Consider the following 21,072-nt stretch of genomic DNA (forward strand, 5'->3'; position numbering starts at 1 on the left):
CCCAGGGTTCTGTGGTCTGCCGGCTCCTCTCCCAGGCTCCCAGGCTCCCAGGGGTGGGGATGCGGGTGTGTGTGGGGTGTGTGTGTAGGGGCAACTGAGAGCCTGGTGAAAATGACAGTGTTTTTTAGTGTGTGCCATCTGCTAAGTGAGGTCTTTGGCCCCCGTTTTCTTGTTTCGTGTTTTCTCAAGGAGGAAGTTGGACAAGACCGGCCGAGTCCAACAGATCTACCATTCAAGCCACAAATGGGAGCCACATATGTAATGTTACATTTTCTAGCAGCCAGTGTGCAGAGAATGCCTCTCCAGGGAAACGGGGCATGGCCAGAAGCCCTTTGAATGGGGAACTGGGCACTAACCCATTCCTAGACCACCTGCTTCTGGGCAAGGCATCTGTAGGTAGCAGAGCAACTCCCTCACACGATCTACTGAAAGTTAGCCCCTCATACAAGGATTCGTGTAAAAAAAAAATTAATATATTTTATAAATGTTTAAATTAACAAGATGGGATCAGGAGAGAGACAAACCATAAGAGACTCTTTTTTTTTTTTTTAAAGATTTTATTTATTTATTTGACAGAGAGAGATCACAAGTAGGCAGAGAGGCAGACAGAGAGAGAGGAGGAAGCAGGGTCCCTGCTGAGCAGAGAGCCCGATGCGGGACTCGATCCCGGGACTCGATCCCAGGACCCTGAGATCATGACCCGAGCCGAAGGCAGCAGCCTAACCCACTGAGCCACCCAGGCGCCCCAAGAGACTCTTAATCTCAGGAAGCAAACTGAGGTTTGGAGGGGTAGGGAGAGGGTGGTGTGGTTATGGACATTGGGGAAGGTATGTGCTATGGTGAGTGCTGTGAAGTGTGTAAACCTGATGATTCACAGATCTGAACCCCTGGGGCTAATAATATGTTATATGTTAATAAAAATTAAAAATTAAGAAATCTTTAATTAAAAATATTTTTCCAGCAGCCACTTAAAATAAGTTAATTTTACTATATTTTATTTAACCCATTAGAGCCCAAACATTATCATTTCAGTATAGTCACGCTTTTAAAAGATAATTAGTGAGGTATTTTACACTCTTTTTTTTCAAACTAGGGCTTCAGAACCTCCGTGTCTGTTTTACACCCGGCACTGGTCAGTTTGGAGGAGCCACACTGCAGGTGCTCTGAAACCCTGTGTGGCTAGTGTCTCCCAGGACTAGGAGACCCTAAGGGCTCTCCAGCTCAGGCATTTTAAGACTCTGAATCAGCAAGCCCAGGGCGAGGTCCCTGATGTCCAGAAAAGATGTCAAGTATCTGAGGATGGAGTGAAAACAAAGAGGACATGACTTTGGAAATTTCTTTCCAATTTTTGACTTCCCTGGGACAAGAAACTCAGGGAAACCTAATGAGAAAGGGATGACTGTGTTCTGTTCTCTCTTCCGCTTCTTTTTCTCTGGGTAACATCTGGGACATCTGAAACTGTATGTATGTGAGTTTTGTGGGAAAAGCTACCCTGACCACATGAACCCATTATTCTTGCCTTTTTTTTTTAAGTTTTTGTTTAAATTCCAGATATTGGGGGCCAATAGCTGGCTCAGTCTGTAGAGCCCGCAGCTCTTGATCTTGGGGTCATGAATTCGAGCCCCATGCTGGGTGTAGAAATTGCTTAAATAATCTTTTTAAAAATCTTTAAAAAATAAACTAAAATAAAATTCAGTTAACATACAGGGTAATATTCATTTCAGGTGTCCAATTTAGTGATTCAACATGTACGTACCTACAACAGCGGGTCCTCATCATGGCAAGTGCCCTCCTTAATCCCTATCACCTATTAACCCCTTCTACCCCCCACCTGGGTGAGACCATCAGTCTGTTCTCTATAGTTAGGAGTCTGTTTCTCAGTTTTCCTCTCTCTTTTTTTCCCCTAGGATCATCTGTTTTGTTTCTTAAATTCCACAGTATTGAGGTTCCTCAAATAGTTAAAAATAGATCCAGTAATTGCACTAGTAGATATCTACCTAAAGGAAACACCCATTATTCTTCACTTTGCCACGATTTCAGATTCCCCATCTTGTTTTCTCAGCACTCAATCTTCTACCCTCCTTTCAATCTCTTTTTCTCCTCCCATCCCTTTATTAACACCCCAGCCCAGCACCAACCCAGGACACCCCAGAATACAAAATTTAAGGAGGTACTTATGCAGCCCTGAGAGTGAGTGCTTCTTTAAGCACTCACTTGTGAGCCTCGAGTACCTTGCCTGCCTCTACTAGTCCCTGCTCCGCCCCACAAAAGCCCTGTGGGGTCTGGTTGTGGGGTGGGGGGGGTAGCTGGGGTGGAGACCTGGGAGTATGGGAGAGCTGAGTCATTTTGAGTTACCCCTGATGGGGACAAGGAGGGGGCCACTAAATGAAATAATTTGTTTGCTAGGTCTCTTATTCGAGACTAAAATGGTCTGGAGAACAAGATTGAAGGCCCTTGGAAATCAGTGGAAGAAATGGTATAAAGGGAATCTGGAGACCCAGGTGTGACTCCAACTCTAGTGAACCAGCCTCCTTTGAGTGTTACCTGGCTTCCAGTGACAGGTAGCATTGTGAAGGAACACAGAAGAGAAGCTCACATGACTGGAAATGAGATGAGTAGAGAGAGCCTCACAATAAGGGTGCCTTGTTCCCCCCAAAAAGAGGCTGGTCTGATGCTGGAAAGAACCTTCATTCAGCTGTAAGGCCAGCAAGGGGTCACTTTCCATGGGGATGGGCTTGGGTCAGCCTCAGGCTGGGGGTCCCAGAACCCAGTCCCCGCTGACACCCCCTTACCCACCCCACCATCCAACATTGCCTAGATCCCCACTCTCTTCTTCTTTTTTTTTTTTTTTAAGTAGGTTCCATGCCCAGTGTGAAGCCCAACGCAAGGCTTGAAGTCATGGCCCTGAGATCAAGACCTGAGCTGAGATCAAGAGTCAGATACTTAATGGACTGAGCCACCCAGGCACCCCCTGATCCCCACTCTTTTTTTTTTTTTTTAAAGATTTTATTTATTTTATTTGACAGGTAGAGATTGCAAGTAGGCAGAGAGGGAGGCAGAGAGAGAGAGGAGGAGGAAGCAGGCTCCCTGCTGAGCAGAAAGCCTGATGTGGGGCTCCATCCCAGAACCCTGGGATCATGACCTGAGCCAAAGGCAGAGGCTTTAACCCACTGAGCCACCCAGACGCCCCCCGATCCCCACTCTTGATTGCAGAAATAAACCAGGAACCAATGTTCTGGTTCTGCCCCCCCTTTTTTTTCTTTTTAAGATTTTATCCATTTATTTGACAGAGAGAGAGAAAACACAAGCAGGGGGAGTGTCAGAGGGAGAAGCAGGGTTCCCGCTGAGCAGGGAGTCTGATGCTGGGCTCTACCCCAGGACCATGACCTGAGCCTAAGGCAGACGCCCAACCGCTGAACCACCCAGGCGCCCCCTGCTTCTGGCCCCTTAAGCTGCACTACCTCAGAATTCAGGAACCTCAGGCCGAGGGCTCCCCCCATTTCTTTCCCTTCACTTCAGTCGCTTTTCCATTCAATGGCTAAACCACACAGGAAGCTTCGGAGAGCCAATTGCACACCAAGCATTGTAGGGAATATAATACAAGTATGGGAAATATGCTCCTAGGTCTCTATGCCCTGAAGGGAATGTCCATGCTTATTCAGCCATTGAACAGCTGTGGACCATCTTCTGTGTCACTGTGGGGGCTTGAAATGGTAGCTGCCTTTAAGGTGCTCAGTTTGGTGGGGAGGTGGGCGATAACGAAGGGAAAGCAATGCATTGTGTTGGGTGTTGCATGGGAGAAACACCCAAGGACCACAGCTGGGACAAAGGCCACAGTCAACACTCCCCACAGCACTCAGGGTGGCCCTCACGCAGGGGAGAGGCTTCAAGGATGCCTAAGAGCTTTTCACCTGGAGAGGGAAGAGGGCTGAGGAAGGCGGGGAACATTCCAGTCCGAGGGCAAAGTGTGGGCAGTGGGGGGCAAAGCTGGACAAGTGGACAGCGGCCAGATTGAGTGCGGAATCCCAGACTCCTCTGGCAAGCAGGGTTCCCGCAGAGCAGGGGCCGGATGCAGGGCTCATTCCTTGGAGCAGGAAGCAGGGGCCCAAGAGGAAGCCATGTTAAGATGGACAGCAACTCCAGGGGCCCGAAATCCAGTGACTTGTGTCCCTAGAAGAAGAGGATACAGAGAGACCCAGACACAGAGGAGATGGAGAAGAAAGCCATGGGACACAGGCAGAGACGAGTCACACTGCCACAAGCAACAGCAAGGTTAACAACCAGCAGCAGCTAGGAGGGAGGGGCAGGATAGATTCTCCCTCAGAGCTCCAGAAGGAACCAACCCTGCCAACACCTGGATTGCAGGCTTTTAGCCTCCAGAAATGAAAGAATAAACTGGGGTTGTTTTTAGCTACCTGGTTTGTGATACATTGTAACAGCAGCCCTAGGAAACTAATACACCTCTGAAATGTGGGCAATCTTTCATCACCCCCCCCCACCCTCCCTCCCACCACCAGCAGCTGGTGATGGGAAATGGTAAAGGGAGCCGACCTAGCACAGCGGGCATCTCAAGGGCTTCAGGTTGAAGTGGCCCAGGTTTGCCTTCCCACCTCCACCAGGTGGAAGGGAGAGAAGTGGAGTGTGCAAAGGGTAAACACGTGTGGCTCGGGAGAGATGACACTTGAAGCCCGGGAATGCGGGGTGCAGGGAGCCCGCGCCTGCGGTCAGCACGCTGGCTCTGGTGAGCTGGTGAGCGGGCTAGGAAGCAGGCCCCGGGCCAGCCCGGGCCTCCCCACCGGCTTTGGAACTGACTTTACGATTGTGCCCATACTCAGTGTCTGAATTCCAGAGGGAAGTTCTGCGCTGAGGCGACCATGCTGAATGAAACCAGAGAGCCATTGCCAGTAACCCTGAGCCTGGGTTAGAGGATCGCATCCCATGAAGTGCCCAGACTGGTTCCATGCGGGGAAACCCAATGCAGCTTCCCTGAATCTCCTCCCCCTCCCAGGAGCTCTCATTCAGAGGATCTGTCCTGACCTCTCTTCTCCTCTCCCATTTCATGCTTTCTTTTCCTCTCTCCCTCTTCTTCCCCTCCCCCTCTCTCCAGCTGGGCTGCACTTCCTCCAGGGACTTAAAATGAGCTTGAATGATTGAACTTCAGAGTGAGGAAGACCAGGCTGGAATCCCACTAATGGCTCCAGGGCTGTTTCCTCATCTGAAAGAAGGGAGTACCTGACATGTAATTCACAGTGTTGTCAAGCACATCGAATAGAATTACACCCAGCACCTAGCAAGTGTTCAGCAAGACTCATTTACTCACTCTTGGATTTCATGCACTGATGGCGGGAAGGCAGCTTCTAGAGTCTGTACACGAAAGACAAGCAAACTGGTGATGCTGGCAAAATTGCCTTTCAGCCTCTTGCCTTTGTCAGGCCTCCCTCCTCATTTCCAGTTACCCGAATGTTCTTATACTTTCCATATATTGCTCAACGAAAAAAGAAAGAAAGAAAGAAAGAAAGAAAGAAATTCATTTCAGACTAAAGTGTTAAGGGACTCCCACGATTGCCAACTGCCCACCCTGGGAGGGTTTTCTATTTAATAGAATGGTCTGCTAATTTCACCCGGCAGTAAAGAGGACGAACCACTGATATGGAAACTATCATGGATGAGTCTAAGAAACATTCTAAGGAGCAAGAAAATGAAGAGTACATACTGTATGCTTCCAGTTATACACAATTCTAGAACAGACAGAATTTATCTGTGATGACGGGAAGCAGATCCGTGCTTGTTCAGAGCCAGTGCTTAGGACTGAGGACCTCCTGCCGAGGGACATGAGGGACTATTTTGGGGGGTCATGGATATGTTCGATTGTCTCCACTGGGGTGGTTGTTAAACTGCTGTGTGTGTTCGTCAAAACCAACAAACCGGCCCTTAAAAATGATGCATTCTATTATATGTAAGTGCTCCGTCCATAAGGATAAGTACAAAAGGAAAAAAAAGGCCCACGAAAGAGGTTGATGCCTAACACTAAAAAATTTATCACTGAGAGGAGAATTCTAGGGAAATGGAGGATAACAGAGCCAGGTTTGTGGAAGGCATTTCAGAAGAACAAAAATCTTTGGTCTGGCAAAAACCTTTCCAGACATGAGAAGGTATTTTGGAAATGTGTTCGGACACATGAGTGTTTAGGGCTCTGTGATGACCCACACTCCTGCCTGTTTGTTCTGCACTCCCCAGTGTGAGTGATATTTCATCTTACAACAGATATATACTGAGTATCTCTACAGGCCAGGCACTCTTCCAGGAGGTAGGGAGTCCACAGCGAACAAGACAAAGTCTATCCTCACGGAACTTACATGTTAGTGGAGGGAAGAAAGCAGCAATGAGATAAATCACTTCTGATCAGCCGAGCTGGGCAGAGGAGGTGGAGGAACAGATGCTACCTAGGGGGCCAGGGAGATCCTGAGGGGGAGGCTGCATTTGGGCAAAGACCTGAGTAAAGGCGGAGTAATGGGGTGAGCCTTGCGGATATCCAGGAACAGTAGTGCAGGCCCTGAACTTGGCGTGTTCACAGAGCAACAAGGAGGCCCCAGGGACTGGGGAGGAAGGTGCAAGGGAGAGAGAAGGAGGAAGACTGCAGAGAGCAGCTGGAGCAGTGGGGACAGTAGGAAGTAGCCAGATTCCAAATACATTCTGGTGATAAAGCCAACAGAACTTAATTAATTGAATGTGGGATAGGAAAGGAGAGAAGAGTCAAGGACTTGTCTAAGGTTTGAGGTTTTGCATATATAGCTGACGCTCGGTTGGGGGGGCTGACTTCCTGCACAGTGGAAAATCCAAGTATAACTTTGGGCTCCCCCAAAACTCAACTGCTAAGAGCCAACTGTTGACCAGAAGCCTTAGTAACAATAGAAACAGTCGATTAACACATATTTCGCATGTTACCTGTGTTATGCACTGTATTCTTATAATAAAGCAAGCTGTTATCAAGACGATCAAAAGAAAGAGAAAATTCATTTACAGCACTGAAATAGACTTACTGAAAAAGCCACATTTAAGTAGACCCACACAGTTAAACCAGTGTTGTTCGAGAGTCAACTGCAATCGAAAAGAAAATCCTTTTGTTATATACGTGTCATGAAGAAACAACTTGAGGGGCACCTGGGTTGCTCAGTCAGTTAAGCATCTGCCTTCATCTTAGGTCGTGATCTCAGGGTCCTGGGATCGAGCCCCATATCAGGCTCTCTGCTTGATGCAGAGCCTACTTCTCCCTCTGCCTCAGCCTTCCCTCCCCACCTGTGCTTGCTCTCTCTCTCTTTCTCTCTCTGTCAAATAAGTGAATAAAATCTTCAAAAAGAAACAACTAGGGCTTTTGTTATAATTATTCTCTAAACTAAAAGACCATATTTTTAAAATTAAAAATGAAATTGCGTGGGCCACCAAACAGCGCTGTGTCGCACACAGGTGCAAGAGGCAGTTTCAAAAATATAAAGACTTAAATATTGAAATTTCTAAGACATTTTTAAAGGCCTATGGGACCAGCCGTGGGATGAATATTTGAAACTGGGATGATCCCATAAAATGTTACAAACCAACTTTCCCCAACAGATTTATAGAAGCGATTTTTTCATTGATTCTCAAAAGCATCATGGTATTATGAATTATTTCTTGGTCAAGGCCCTTGTGCCGTCGTGGCTGAGCTGGGTGAATTAGAATAATTTTGTAGAGAAGTGATTTGGTGACACAATCAGATATTAAGATTTAGAAACTCACATGAAGTTTGTCAGTCCCCAGAGTGATTTAGAATAAGTCGGTCATCATTTAGTCAAAGGGGGAAAATATGACAGGAGCCAAAATGACAACTTTTTCTGTATTGTTTTTATCCTCTCTGGTGCCATCTTCCACGAGTTTAAAGTCAAAGGGTTTTCTTCTCAAGGGTTTACAAGCAATGATTCATTAGTCCCAGCATAGAACCACACATTCTTTCCTCTGCCTTATCACAGCATTTATCGCTCAGCAAATAAAGTAAGACGAAAGGGATGTAAACATTTCTACTCACAGAGGTTGGAGCGCTCCAGACTTTCAACTTAGGAAGACGCAGAAGACCTTTATTTCCAAAACTGTTTTCTAACGAACTTGTCAAATGACCCCAGTCTCCCTCTGTCCCTGATTTGGTAGGCCTGGCTAAGACCCACAGAAGAAAAAGGACTTGCTCAAAACTTAGTTAATGAGACACTGGCACTGAGAAAAATATTCGTACCAAGATAAGAAAGTCAGTAAATAAAGTCCATTCTCCTCTGAGTGCGGGGGAAATATTTGGCTTTCCAATACAGACCAGTCTGAAGTTTTGAAAAAAAAAAAAAATATATATATATATATATATATAAGTATATATATATATAAAATACATACATATATATATATATATATTTTTTAATACAGCCTCAATCATGATATCCTGAGTCATGGGAAGAATGAAAACCTGAGGGAAGAAAAGCTAAGAACCACATACTGATTGAAGGCCCACTTTGTGTCAGTTCCCCCTTTCTAGCACAAAAGCACTAAAGAGAAGGTTCCGTACATTCTCTCAGCAAACTTGTCCAATACGCCTACTGTGTGTCGGGTACGTATAGTTTTTCAGGTGAAACTGAATCAATGAGTAAAAGAGCCTTATCCAAATCAATAAATCACCTTGGCATCAAAATGTCCTTAGTCTCCTCTCTTGGGCTGGAAAATCAGCAGATTATTACCTTGCGTTGCTTGTTCTTTCGTTGCTATTAGTTTATTCAGTGCATTGATGGGGGGACCCCAAGGAACATGGCCAAAAGGACTAGTGTCCCCTGGGGGGTGGGATGAGAGGGCCTTTCCAGCCCCAGGCCACATCTGCGTCTGATTCTGGTCTCATCCCAGAGATGGGCCAATGGCTCCAAGGAACCCAGGAGACTAATGAACTAACGAATTCCAAAGACAACACAGACCCAAACCAGAGTGAAACTTCTGTGGAAAGATTCTGGCCTGGCACTCAGGGAACACCCTGGGGCCCGCCAGCAGGGACAGGTGGCCATGGCAGCTCCCAACCCACCCTCAGCGGTGGAAGGTGCGGAGCCAGAACAAGGGTGCCATTGGGGCTGCCGCTTGCCCGCCAGCCATTTCCTTATTTCTCTTGTCCTACCCCAAACCACGACTGCTCGAAACACCTTCTCAAGAAACGGATGGGTGTGACCTGGGGAGGGAACAGTGTAAACAGGCACGGACAAAGGCGAGTATTGAGAAAAGGAGATGATTTTTAATGGAAAGCGGGAGAAGACGTAGCCACCTTCATCTTGTTCAAGGTGAAGGCCCCAGATATTTCTGGGTAAGACTTTTCAGGTTCCCCGAACCAAGGCTTGTCCTAGATCACCTGAGAAAGAACTTCCGAAAGGAGACCTAGGGAAAGCTTATTTTCCCATTGTAAAGAAATATGGCTCTCTTCCCACAAAAGAACAGCATGTGAGTGTGTGAGTGTGTGTGTGTGTTATACATCCATGCTTTGCAATGTTGAACTATTAGTTAATAATATTTGGGGGTGTGGGTAGCACTTGGCATCTAGGTCTTGTCCACGATGCACATCCATAAAAGCAGGTGTAGTGAGAACAAGCTTGACCAACGACAAGATTGAAGTTCAGAGACAAAGGGATGTGGAGCACGTCCCCTCTAGTTGCCTGGGGAGTTCTAGTCAGGGCTAGAACTCGGGCAGTTCTAGTCAGGGCTAGAACTCCCAGGCAGCCAGCTGTTTATCACCCTAATCCCACATCAAGTTTTATTTAAGGATAACAACTCAGACAGCACACTCTTTTACATTCTGCAATTTAAAAATCTGCGTTCTTGGGGCGCCTGGGTGGCTCAGTGGGTTGAAGCCTCTGCTTTCAGCTCAGGTCATGATTCCAGTGTCCTGGGATGGAGCCCCGCATCGGGCTCTCTGCTCAGCGGGGAGCCTGCTTCCTCCTCTCTCTCTCTCTCTCTCTCTCTCTCTCTCTGCCTGCTTCTCTGCCTACTTGTGATCTCTGTCTGTCAAATAAATAAATAAATAAATCTTTAAAAAAAAAATCTGCATTCTTACTCCTACCCACAAATCATGAAAGAAACTTCCTTGATATTCTCAAGGACTACCAGCGCTCCCTGCTTTCTCCAGAGCAGAGACTCAGAAACTGAGCTGGATCCATGGGCCACACCAGGGATCCAAAGGGGGATTCCAAGCTGAGAACCTCTCTCAAAGGTATCCATGGAGCAATCAAAGGCAGAACCACTATTAACCTATGTCCCCGGCACTGTACCTACCAGCACAGATCAGGTTTTTCCTGGCTCTCAGTTGTAAAGGGACATCCCTACAAGTGGCTTAAAAGGTACAGCAGTGATATACCAACAAATGTTTGGCTGAGAAACCCACGATCAGGGGATTAATATTTCCCTATTTTGACATTTTATTGGAAATGTATTTTATAAAAACCAAGGGTTTCTCTCTCTCTCTCTCTAAGGGACATCTGGGGGGCTAAGTCAGCTGGGCATCTGCCTTCGGCTCAGGTCATAATCTGAGGGTACTGGGATCAAGCCCCACTTCAGGCTCTCTGTTTAGTGAGGAGTCTGCTTGTTCCTCTTCCTGTACCCTTCCTCATGCTTGTGCCCGCTCACTTGCTCTCAAATAAATAAATAAAATCTTTAAAAAATAAATAAAATAAAATACATCAGGGAGGGGCACCAGTCAGTTAAGAATCTGACTTAAATTTCAGCTCAGGTTGTGATCTCAGGGTGGTAGTATTGAGCCCCATGCCAGGCTCTAAGCTCAGCACAGTTTGCTGTAGAGTCTCCCTCCCCCTCCTTTTACCCCTCCCCCGACTCAGGCCTGTGTTCTCTAAATAAATAAATAAAGGAATAAATAAAATCTTAAAAAAATAAAAACATAAAATACATTGGGGGGGATATTCATACGAAGGAATAGTTTCTTTTTAACTGGTATTATGGATTGGATGTTTGTGTCTTCCACAGAGTTGACATGTGAAAATCCAAATTCTCACATGTGATAATATTTAGAGATGGGGCCTTTGGGAAGTAATTAGGGTTAGATGAGGTCATAAGAGCAGGGTAGAGTCGCAGGGCTCATGATGGGATTAGTGCTCTTACAAGAAGAGACACCAGAGGGACGCCTGGGTGGCTCAGCCGTTAAGTGTCTGCCTTCGGCTCAGGTCATGGTCCCAGGGTCCTGGGATCCAGCCCCGCATGGAGCTCTCTGCTCAGCAGGAACCTGCTTCTCCCTCTCCCCCTCCCCCTGCTTGTGTTCCCTCTCGCGGTGTCTCTGTGTCAAATAAATAAAATCTTAAAAAAGAGAGAGAGAGATACCAGAGAATTTGCTTGCTGTATGTATGTCTACCCACCTCCCCCGCCCCCATGCATGAGCGAATGCACACACACACACACACACACACACATCCCCCCCACACACACAGGTCATGTGAGCACACAGCAAGATGGCAGTCTCCTGCCAGCCAAGAGAAGAAGCCTCCAATGAAACGACCCTGCCAGCCCCTTGATCTCAGACTTGGAGGCCCCAGATCTGTGAGAAAATATACTCTGTTGCCCCAGCCACACACACCCCGCCCCCCAGTCTATATTTTGTTGCAGCAGCCTGGGCTGACCAATACAAGCCGTTCCGTTTCTTCTTCATGTTAGTGACAACTGGCATCCAGAATTTTCAGTGTCCACACACTTGGGCTTTCTTTGTCTCATCCTGGACCTTTACAGAAACCGTTCAAAGCAAATGCTATTTTCTTCATTTTACAGATGAGAAACTGAGGCCAGGAGAGGTAAGCGGCCTTGACGTGGGTCAGCCTTCAGAGAACTAGCAAGGCCCACACAGCCCAGCCCCTCACCCTGCAGGCAGGCTGTCCTCCCAGTCCCTCTGCCCTTGGCCCCTTGGCCCAGAACATGACTGACTGCAGGGACGCTGAGGCTGTGTGCTTTCTGCCCTGTGCTCCCCAGCCAGCTCTGCCCTGGCCTCCCTGCCCGCCTCGCCCTGCTGAGCTCATTTGCAGCTGGTGTTCCCCAGCCGCCTTAAACACTTGGCTTTTTAGACATGTAGACAGTTAGGTTTGGCAGGGACTGCAGCTCCTCCCTTAGTTTCTCCTTCCCCAGTGAAAATAGCTGGGGAAATTGACCTCACTGGGGCCAGGCTGGCACCTCTTAGCAAATGTCTCCATTCGCAGCCTGTTTTCCATGATTCATATTTGCTGCTATTATTTTATCTCCGTGCATTCTAAGATGCACCACAGACCCGTGAGGTGGCTGTATCTTTATTTAGTATCAGTGAGGGACTTCACCTCATTCCTTGGTCTCCAGCTCACCTGTCATGTTAGGAGTTCCTGGCGGACAAGACCAGTCTAGTCTACACCAGGCTGGGAAGGGCATGGTCTAAGACCGGGGTCTCCTGCCCACCCCACTGCCCCACTCCTGCTAATTCCATATCCTTCCCCATATCTCCTCTGTTTTCTGAACACCTTCCCACTTCTAATCTGCTCTTTTGTCTTTTTCTGTTTTCAGCTAACGTCGGCTGAGCACCTTCTTCTTCCGGGCACTGCATTACTTGCTCTGTATCCATTATCACAATCATTTTCCACGCCAAGAAGCTGTTAAACACATTCATGGCAAGGGATATAGAACAGATAAGGTTTAATAAGTTACCCCTGGGGCGTGTTAGTGGAAACTGGATCTACACCAAAGCGTGAGGCTGTCTTTATAAATATGAAAGTATTAGTAAGCCAGGTGAGGAAGGAAACGGTTTGGTTTAGTTTGGGAGGCTGGGAACGCTTTCCTGTAAGACCTTGAATCATATTATCAGGTGTTCCTTCACCTGTTCCTCTTTTGCAAGACTTGGCAAATATCATTACTCAGTTTGATTCCGCCCAATGTACATACTAAGTACCTACTATGTGAGGGTATTGTGCTCATCCTGCAACACCAAAGTTCTCTACCCGAAGGAGGCTCCTGGACTCCCAACACCACCGAAAGTTCATAAATGTCTCTGTACAATTTTTAGGAGAGAACTTTCGTATCCTTTTGAGAGTTTCAAGGGTTTACAACACCCTAGCAGGTAAGGACGACTGCTATACAGAGGTAAGTTATAAGGTAAGCCCCCAGACGTTGAGATATTTTGTAGAAAGTAAGAACATAAAAACAGAACTAATACAGACACACATAGCTAAGTGAAGCCCCCTCTCTCTGTTACCATCTGTCATGGAGGCGTGTCGTGGCCCCAAGGAACAGAAGGACCCAGTCCCCACCTTCCCTCCATCCTCTGCTCAGTCTGCATCAATCTGGACTAGAACAGAAGGATTGATTAGGTGACTTTACTTAAGGCACTTGGTTGAACTGGAAGGCTCGGGGTCTAACCCATCTCTTAGTTAGCCTTGTCCACTTGGTGTTCCTTTGCTATTACTGCTTATAAGTCAACTCTTTCGTTTCCTTGGCTAGATTTGCCTTAAATGAATTTTAAGGACACACAGATACACATTCATATTATAACTTAAGACAACAGGGTTAGCCATTGGCTTCATTCATGTGTGCATTCAATCAGTACTTACTATCCCACCTGGAACCAGGCTCTGGGATGAAGGACATAAGTAAGTCCTGTCTTTAAGGCCTCATAATCTAATAAGAGAAACAGACCTAACAGCACAGGATCGCAATACAGAGAGCGCAATACAAAGAAGTGAATAAACCAGGAATTTAATAGAGAGAGCAATTTGTATTGGAGGGATAAAGAAAGCAGGAAAGATGCAATGAGCTGATCAGAGTAAGTTAAGATGAGACGTAACAAAGAAGACGCTTAGAACATGTGTCTCACTACGGGGTTGCTTTTCATTCCTGCAAGCATTCACTCAACAAACACCAATCCAGCACCAATGTGAGCTACCAGCTATGCTCTGACTTCCCAGCCTTCCCTTCCATGATGGCACTAATGCATAGTCAAAGCACCCAGAGTCAAAGCCCCCTGCCCCTTTCTCCAGACTGAAAAGGATAATTTGCATTGCAAACACCCTGGGTGGGGTGGAGGGTGCTTTATGAGCAGAGGTTTGTGAGTGAGTGGTTTATAAGACAAGTTCAAGTCTACTCCCCCGCCTGGCTAAGGGAAAGCCAACCTTTGACATGAGCTCTATGGGGAAAGCCCATCTAACCCTCCAAATCTCTTGCCGGAACTCTGTCCTCCACACCAAGGTGGGCCATGAGCACTAATAAGTCTTATTTCAAAATGTAAATATGGCATGAAATGCTAGTATATTAATCTATTACGGTTCATACTTTGTATGTAAATATAATCCAGTTCTCCTCTCTGAACAGTTGCTAGACATCTTCTTGCTTCGGAGTCCACTTTGCCTGTATCCGTGAGAAGCCAGCGGCATCCAGGAACTGATGCCTGTCTGTGGCACTGAACCAAGGTCTGGCTGAGCCCTGATGGGTGCAGGTGTGGGGGCAGGGTGTGAAAGTTCCAAGTCCCTTGGCTCCAGTGTGGTCAGGTCTCCTTACCGAACTCCCCACCTTCCGGCAGGCCAGGCCGAGACTGCCCCCTGCAAGGCTTCACCCTACATGGCTTCTTCCTCTACCCTGTCCGGCTGTCCCACTGGTCTCCCCCCGGGGAGCACCTCCTCACAGAGCCTGACCGACAGATACCAACAGAGGACGTGCTGCACCAGGAAGCCACAGATGGGAGATGGAAAGGCCTGGAAAATAAATTCCCAGTGTTTGACAGTGTTGCCTTGGGACGACCCTTTGAGGGTTTTCACAGTGCCTGGTGCTGTTAGTACTGCCACTCCGCCACGTTCCTCCCCAGGCCTGTGACTGGCAGACAGCCATGGCCGCCATCCACTGTGCCCTTTGACAAGGGCCACACACACATTTTCTTATTGAATCCTCACAACAACCCCATGAGGGAGGCAGTTCTTGTGTTCCACTCTGCAGGAAGAAAATTGAAGCTTCATAAGGTTAATAACTGACCCAAGGCCACAAACCTGGCTAGGGGAAGAGCCAGGACCAACCCCAAATCTCTGGCCGGAGACCGAGCTTCTCATCACCACGTCATCGTTGAAGCTGATGCACATCCATAAAAACTATCTCCAAGGGTTTGCCTGGATTGAGACTAATCCCTGCATCTGAAGGGAGGCCCAGCCCAGCAGGCCTCAGGCTCCCTGTACTCCCCAAAGGAGCTGCTTGTCCAGCACAGCACCAACCTCCTCCCACAGGCTTCCAAAAGAAACCAGGAAGCCACATTTCTCCTCACACATGTTTCTGATATCACCTTGAGGCGAGCAGAGGTTCCTATGAGATCCTACTCTCAAAGGCAGCACAGCAACCCTAGTCTTCTCAGGGAGACTGCACTGACTTGAACTGCAAATAAGCTTTATCACTGGCTCTTTATTCACTTAGCTTTTCCTTAACAGTGACTTCTAGATCCTGAGCTAGGCATCAGGTTCTGTGCTAGGCCTGGGGTTACCAAGATTAAAATAAAAACAACAGCCTACCCCCTACCCTTAGAAAACGTAACGGTCTAATTTGCAGAGACAGGTAGGTAAACTGGGGCTGCAGTGTGGGGAGTGCTGAAAATGCGAAACAGTGAGGAGTGCGACCATCTGGGTTTTAGTTCTGGGTGGGTTTGGCCAGAGGCCAGAAGTGCTCTCAAGTTATTTAAAAACCATAAGCTTCAGTCTCCTTAGCAGCCTAATGTGGATAAAAGGCTTATCTCTTAGGGTTGCTAAAAAGATTAAACAACAAATACATGCAAAATGTGTTCCTGGTTAGCTTCTGAGTGAATGCCAACCTTCACAACATTGGCAGGTGACTTAACACCTTCCTCTTCAGCTTCCCAATCTGTAAGTCACGGCTAACACATCTTCCAAACCTCTGGATCTGTCAGTCAATAGAGGTTGCCTGAAAACTCTGACAGGGGTTCTGGGGACAAGAAGGAGAAAACCATCAACCCTCAGCCGGCTTCCTGTAAAGCTGGGAGAACAATATACCCAGCATATGAGAGTCAGCACTGAGTTGTAGGGTGCCTATTCTTCCAACAGGGACAGGGGTGGGTCTGGGAGTGACAGGAGGGCTGGAAGAGTGACAGGAGGCTCCCACAGATGTGGGACCAGAGCTATGCCTTGAAGACCATGTAGGACTCGACCAAGGAAGGTCCCACATGGACCCACGAACAAGAATGGAGCGTTGGTGGACAAGAGAAGAGATTAGAGTCATTTAGAATATCATCTAGACCTTCAGGGTCCCCCAAGTCAGTGGATGAACACACCAGGCTCATTCATTGCCCATGATCCCAGCAGCCACCCTTGCCTCAGATGTCTCTTCTCAGAAGCCCACTCCTCCAAGTAGCAGCCACTAGGGTCACTTATTCTCAGCTGTTCCCAGTCCCTCTAAGAACTATGGACTCCATGAGCAACCTGTGTCCACAGAGGGTGTTTGAGAAACACAGCTTGAAAGGGCAAGAGTGCCCCCACAGAGTAGCCAATCAGAACTTACTGGTGTTCCATGTGCCAAATAAACTACAAAAAGCAAATCAAAACTCCAATTCTGACTCAAAGGAGGACAAATGAGGCAGTTATGGGAAAATGGGGTGTGACCCTTCAAACAGAATTGGGAAAAAAGCTTTCTTTCAAAGAAAATCTCTCTCTTTGCTCAGTTTCCCTTGGATGCAGTGATTTGGGCGGTGGGGCAGCACATCTATTTATTATTAGCAGTTGTAAGCATAAGCAATGAAACTGGAAACCATATGTCCCACCTGGACCATCCCTGCCCAGTTTTTTGTAGCTACGTATCTGGCTCCATCAAATAGCACATATTACACTTGTGCCTATGTAAACAAGTGGAAAAGGCTAATTTCCTGGTAGGAAATTCCTATGTGATTAGTCGGCACCTCCAGTCCCTGCTCTGTCACAAGCCAGCACTGTGACCTTTAGTAGGTTCTCCTCTCTCCATCTCCATTGCCATAACCTTAGGCCAGGCCACTATGTCCCCCACAGCAGCTTCCAACTCATCTCTGTTACCCTCCAAGTATTTCCCACCCTGGAGACCTTTAGTGTAGATATCTACACTAAATCTGGTCAAATCTCCCCTCCCCCAAATCTGCAATGTCTCTTCATTTACTTTTGGATACAATGAAAACACCTCTGTACAACTTAAAGTCATGCTCAGGCCCCTGCTTATTATTCTAGACTCAAACCTCCCCCCGCCCCCATCCTCTGGAGTCCTTTGTTCCAGCCATATTTAACTTCCGTATTTCCCTGTATAATACTAACAATAACCAACACTTACTGAATGCTTTCCATGTGCCAGATACTATTCTAAAGAACCCCTCATGCACTACTGATTTAACCATTTCAGAGCTAATAGATAACAATTATGATTATCTCCATTTCACAAAGGAGGAAACCGAGATGTAGAAAAGTTAAATAATTATCCAAAGTCACTTGTCAAGTAAATGGAAGAATCTGAATGTCCCATGCTTATCAACCTCTCTTCTTAACTCCATGTCTTTACACATGGGTTCCCTCTGCCTGGAAGACCATTCACACTCTCCTTCTTTTTCTTCCCCACCCTTTCTTCAGTTGGCTAACTGGAAATCTTCGTCTGAGCGTTCCCACAGACGTATCTTTTCCTCTGAGTTTTCCCTCCTCGGATAGCCCTCCCTGCTCAGTGGAAGTTTCCAAAGATGGCGCTCAATGAATGATGCATTCCCATATGTGCCCTGATGTAGTTGCCTTTACATACTGAATCTCAGTTGACCCTGTGACTCACAACAGTATGGTAGATGTGATGCTGAGTAACTCCTAGGCCTCAGTCATAAAAAGCCAGCTTCCACCCAAATCTCTTGGAACACTCACTCTGGGGCAAATCTTATAGTTACTACATAAGAAGTGCCTCGTGCTGTGAGGAAGCCAAGGTAACCACACAGAAAACTATGTGGAGCTAGAAAGAGGCCCAGCCAGTCGTCAGCAATTTTAGCTGTCAAAGGCCATGCAATAGATATGTGATAAAGAAACAATCTGGAGGGCGCCTCGATCACACAGTTGGCTAAGCACCCAGCTCTTGAATTGACTCAGGTCATGATCTCATGGTTGTGAGATGGAGCCCAACATTGGACTCTGCACTCGGCGTAGAGTCTGCTTGAGCTTCTCTCTCCCTCTTCCCCTCCCCCTATCCCACTAATGCTCCATTTCTCTCTCTCTCTCAAAATAAATAAGTACAGCCAGAAAGAAAGACAGGAAGACAGGAAGACAGAAAGAAAGAAAGAAAGAAAGAAAGAAAGAAAGATGGCCAACTTGGTTGAACCTCAGATAACACCAGCCTGAACCACCACCTGACTGCAACTTTATGAGACACCCCAAGAAGAAACCTTGTAGCTAAGCTGCATCAATGCACTGAAATGTGATTTGTTATTTTGATCCACTAATCTTCAGTGTGGTTTTGTTAAGCAGGAATAGATAACCAGAATGGGGATACAGTAGTGAACAGGAGATTGTGTCTACCCCCAAGGAAGTCTTAGCCTAATGGCAAAGACAGTCAAGCAAACTGGCAAGTACAAGATGGTATAATGAATTTGGGTGGTGGAGAAGGAGTAAGGGAATGACAGTTAGTCCTTAGCACAACCAAGCTGAAAATTAACAAAAGAAAGCAATATTATATTTTTGATATAAACATGGGGCTTTTGAGTCAGATGAAGTTGTTAGAATCCTGGCCCTATACTTGTATTCTGAGTGACTTATGGAAAATTTCTCAAACTTTCTGAGCCACACCTTCATCATTTATAAAATGGTGATAATAATGCTTAGTTTATAAGATAGTTTTAAGGGTTTAATTAAGTACTGTTCATGATGTTCATCACATAGCCTATTAAGTGGTAACATTCTGTATATAACATCTATAACACATGTGATTAAATAGAGTTAATTACTGAAAAAGAGTATGTTCTAACAATAATCCGGGTTTATCAATGCTCACATCAAACTATTAGCAGAAAACTCCCTCAATGAATGGAACTTGTCTCCGTGTTGCACATTTTATAACTAAATCATGATTTATATTCCACTTACTTGAAAGTCCATATTTTGGGGAGAGGATGAAGAAGGGGATTATTGCTTATACCTTGGTGTATACTAAACAAGAGACTGGACTGGCCACTCTTGGAGGACAGGAAGTGAAATCGCATTCATCCTCATTCCCCATGCTAATAATAGCACCTGCACAATATGTAACTGCTTCCTAAATATGAGTTGAATGAATGATTGAATGAATGAAAAAGAGTACTCACTATGTACACTATGTACACAACCTCTATATTTGGTTGAGGCACTATGTGTACATAGTGCCAATACTAAGCTTAGCATTTTACCTAGAATATCTCATTGACTTCTCATAACCATCCTAGGACTTAGGCAATATATTTTCTTCTGATTGAAACCACTCCAGCATTCAACACCTTCTTTTATATTACTTGTACCATAAACTTGAGGCTAATCTTTTTCAGAAAGCAGAAGTGTGGTTTGACTTAGTTGGCTACAGAGAAGACTTTCACTGCCACGCAGAGCTTCTCTTCTAATTATTCCGTAACTACATGAATAACCTTTGAAAGCTAAAATAAGCCGGTGAAGGCAATGTAGCTGACGTAACTGCCCAGTAAGGGGAGTAGGATGAGGGCCAGGCATGTAGATCCCTTCAATACCATAACTGAATTTGCAATTTATGCATGACAGGCATCCGGATCTGGGAAATCCAGCAAGATGTCAGGAGAAAAAGAACGTCTCTACAAAAAGAGAAGGCTTTGGGGGCGCCTGGGTGTCTCAGTGGGTTAAGCCTCTGCCTTCGGCTCAGGTCATGATCCCAAGGTCCTGAGATGGAGCCCCACATTGGGCTCTCTGCCCAGCGGGGAGCCTGCTTCCTCTCCACTCTCTGCCTGCCTCTCTGCCTACTTGTGATCGCGCTCTCTCTCTCTGTGAAATAAATAAATAAAATATTAAAAAAAAAAAAAAGAGAGAGAGAGAGAGAGAAGGTTGTGCATTTCAGCTCCCTGTCAAAGTGGGGATGTACTTAGGTCAGTCTGGGTCCAGTCAGGAGGCAGAAACCACATAGTAATTCTAATAGGGAAAGTTTAATGTAAGGATTATAAGACTGTGATAGGAGCATAATTGTCAGATGAAAGAGAACTGTAAAGGATGCTTTAGGGCTGAGGGAGAATATCCAAGGAGAGACAAGCCTGAAGCGGAGGCCGCATCCTGAGGCTGGGCTTCAAATTTCACTGGAGAAGATGTGTTTAGTGCTGCTGGTTGGAGAGGAAGTTCCTCTGTGTTGCCCAGGCCAGAGCTGGTTCACAATTGCTGGGCAGGCAGGAAGCAACTCCTCAGGATACATGCAAGCTGAGGCTTGTGGGAGGGTGGACAGAGGGAGTAAGGGCACCACTGCAGGCCAGGAGCATGCAGAGCCACATAGAAAGGGCCACAAGAAGGTGGTCACTGGGCCTGCATTGTCTCCAAGAGACTGCATGTTCTGAGCAAACAGCGAGGACGGAGCACCATTGTCCTAAAGTGCCACACCACTGACTACTTGTTCTGCAAGAGCAAGAAAGGAAAACCACAATGCACCAGAACTACGAAGAAAAGCCTACCAGTTCCTCTTCAAGTTCCCTCCTTTGCCCTCTACTGAGACAACTTAACATCATTCTCAGCATGTTCAAGAAATGCCTGGAGTCCAGCCTATCATCACAGAGCAGGTACTGAAGGGTGCATTTAAAGCTAAGAGGCCATAAAGTGATAACTGACATAGTACCTATGTATGAAAGGAAGGCAAACTAATAATACTTCATATGGGAAAGAGAATGAGCAGGTAGTCTTTCCCTCCTTCTACAAAAAACACCATAAGGCATTTTCTTGGTAAGTTCTCCATAGCAGGGCTCTGTCTCTGACAGTCACACACAGAAGTAAGCATGGATTTAGATGCCCAACTTACCCTGCCTGGTAGCAAGCAATCGTAGAGTCTAAAGACAGATCACAGAAA

The sequence above is a fragment of the Mustela putorius genome, unplaced genomic scaffold, assembly GCF_011764305.1.
Source record: "Mustela putorius furo isolate JIRA1106 unplaced genomic scaffold, ASM1176430v1.1 tig00537227_pilon_pilon_pilon, whole genome shotgun sequence".
Taxonomy (NCBI): Eukaryota; Metazoa; Chordata; class Mammalia; order Carnivora; family Mustelidae; genus Mustela; species Mustela putorius.